This window comes from Panthera uncia, chromosome D1 (assembly GCF_023721935.1).
Source record: "Panthera uncia isolate 11264 chromosome D1, Puncia_PCG_1.0, whole genome shotgun sequence".
Taxonomy (NCBI): domain Eukaryota; kingdom Metazoa; phylum Chordata; class Mammalia; order Carnivora; family Felidae; genus Panthera; species Panthera uncia.
The window spans coordinates 102,861,614-102,864,925 of NC_064808.1; positions in this window are offsets into that span (position 1 = coordinate 102,861,614).

The following is a 3,312-nucleotide window of genomic DNA, read 5'->3' on the forward strand; positions in this document are numbered from 1 at the left end:
CCCCGTCTTGGTACTCAGTCTTCAAAGTTGATTGCCTTTCCCCACTTCTCTTAGGGAACCTCTACTCACCCCTTCAACCTTTCCTCCTCTGAGAGGCTTTCTCCTTTCTATGCAAAGTTAACTGCCCAGTGTTTCACCTGACACTCTGTGTCTATCCTTATTATAGCTCATATTGCACAACTGTTTGTTTGCCTTTCCCATTACTGAATCTAGAGGGCAGGAGCCTAGACTTAATCAAACTAGCAAGGGGGCTGGAGCTCAGTGTTTGTTCTAGATGGAGAAGAGGTTCCATTTACAAACCATACTTGCAAAAATGAGTTTTCTTCAAGGACTTTTATATGTGCTGAGACAAATGCTTTGTAACTATCATTGGAATTCTAAAATTCAGAATTAGTCAATATGGTGGAGTACAGTAGGATTGTAGCATACAAGAGTTAGTAATAGATTGTAGTAGATTGGTTTTGGTCTTTTTTATGCATAGTAGGTGCTATATAAAATTTTTTGTAACTACTGGTAATATCAGAATAGTTTTCTGGAAAAAAAAAATCTAGTTTCAACAACCGTATGTGAATTTTCCCCTTGACAGTATAAATGTGGGAATAAAACAAAAAAAATTTTTTTTCAGTTAAATCTCTCATATTTCATTAAAGATGCATATATTTGATATAAGGAACAAGGTACAACAATGGTGTGTATAGATGACATTTACAATGAAAATACCTGACGCCTAACTATCTGTCAGCTCAGTTCATTACGGTTTTTCCACAGTATAGTCTCACACTTAGGAAGCAGTGGCTTTGCTGCTTTTGTGTAATTGATGACCCACATTGTAGTAGATCTCAATTTAAATAATTATTTTTACACTGTAAAAATAAGACAGAAAATACTGAAGAATAGAATAAAGAAAAATGCCCATAGAAAACCACCCAGCCAACCCTGGATTTCAAACTTTCTCTTTTTTCCTGACCCCTTGTACTTTTGTGTGTGTATGTGTGTTTAAACATACATGTAATCATACTGCTTGGATAGTTTCATAACTTGTTCCCTCCCCCTAATACTACCAAAAATTTTTCATGGTGTTAGACACATTATATAAACATTTCAAGTTGTTACCCAAAATGTTACAGAGTATATATAGTTACTTTCAGGATATTTAGTTCCCATGTTTAATTTTTGCATCTTTTTTTTTTTTTTAATTTTTTTTCAACTTTTTTTTATTTATTTTTGGGACAGAGAGAGACAGAGCATGAACGGGGGAGGGGCAGAGAGAGAGGGAGACACAGAATCGGAAACAGGCTCCAGGCTCTGAGCCATCAGCCCAGAGCCTGACGCGGGGCTCGAACTCACGGACCGCGAGATCGTGACCTGGCTGAAGTCTGACGCTTAACCGACTGCGCCACCCAGGCGCCCCAATTTTTGCATCTTTTAATACTATTGTGATGTAGAGTTTATGAATAAAGGTTTTGCTCTATTCCAGATGATTTCATTCAGAAAGAATCCCAGATATGGGATTACGGGTACAAGAGGATGAACATTTTTATAGGTTGAATCACGGTGCCAAATTGCTTTCTAAACAGGCTGTTTAAGTTTACACTCCCACTCACAATGTCTGAGAGTACCCTTTTTATCTCACCAGCCTTGAATGTTATCTTTTACCTAAATATTTACTAATACTATAGTCAACTGAAATGTTACATTTTCTGGTCTGTTTGCTGTTGCCAGAGTTTAGGATAAAATCACAGCTTTGGAGTCCAACATAACTAAGGTTTGGTCATTGCTCTGCCATTTCCTGGCTGTGTCACACTGAACAAATTACTTAACTCCTTTGAGTCTCTTCAGTCACTGATTAAAAAAAAAAAAAAAAAAGTCAATGTTAATATTGACCCCAAACACAGGGTTGTTGTAATTATTAAAAGAGATGCTCATGTAAATGCGTCTTACCCCAGTGCCTGGCACATGACAGACAATAGCGTATTATCCGTTTTCCAGTGCAAAAGTGTGTTACATACTTTTTTTTTGATTAGTGTACTATCCAGGAATTTACATAATACTTTGACTATCTTTATGCATGCAACTTGATGTGGGACGCTGAGCAATTACCTGGATAAACCTTGCACCCTAGGGATAGAGTCAGGGAGTAATCTTATAGTTAAGTAAAAGCACACACCTGGTTCCCATCCTCGAGGAATTTGCAATCTGAAGATCTTTGAGTTTAACTCTAGGGGCTTTTAATTGTTCAGAAAGGTCGCAGAGGGCAATGGAGGAAACTCACTGAAGCTGGGAGCTTAGCGAACTGAAGCGTGAGCTTAGTGAAAGTGATCTGGGGAGAGAGTTCCTGGAAAAAGCTACCGTCTCAGGGAAGGCAAATGCTAAGGCAGGAAGCATATGAATTATTTGTTCCATAAAAGTTAAGTACATTCTTGAGGTTTTATTATTTGAATGTAAAGTTTGTTCATAAAGGGTAAACTATATGAAGATGGCATGCACGGCAAGCCGGACTGATCTGGTTTTGTGCACTACGGTTCAAGTATACTCAGGGCAAGTGTTACTCTTTGAATCCCAGCAGAAGACGGACAAGGATGGGAGCGTGGACACTGACCACAAGTCTGTCTAGTCCCAGCCACTAATGAAAGTGAGTGGCCTGGAGTCAGACTAGGACCACTTGTCCAACCATCTCTAATTCCAGGATAATTTAGGTTTGGCTGCTCCTTGGGGGCCCCACGTCCAACTTTTTTCTTCTGGACCGCCTCCTCCCCAGAAATGTCGGTGGTAGTAAACATCGTCGACATCCTTGCGTGGATAAAACTCTGCACTCGCGACTGGGGCCATATCCATCGAGGTTTTGTTGGAGTTATCCGAAATAGCAAGTTTTTCGAGTTGGGGAAAAACGGCCAGAGCAATTTCAACGTTCTCGGTGGCACACATAAATCCCTCTAAGATAGGCCCCTTTCTGTCTCCCGGTGGATTCTCCAGCTGAGCAGCCAAGTAACCCGCGCCCGACTCCGTCCTGGCTCCCCCCTCCGGGAAGAAGACTCCCTCCTCAGGAGGGCGATGGAAACGCCCTCGGCGAGTTTTCCGGCACCCGCGGGAGTTTCAAGTTTCCACTCCCGGGGGTGCGCGGAGCGGGTGGCGGCGGGCGCGCCGCGAGCTTCGGCTGCAACAGCCCGCGTCCCTCCGGCTCAGTCCCGCCGGCAGGGGCTTCCCGCGGGCCTCCGCGGCCGACGCCGGCCCTGGCGCGTCCCCACCCCGCGCCGCGACCCCCGGCGACGCCGCGTGCGGCGGGCGGCGGCGAGCACGGGGGGCGGGGCGCGG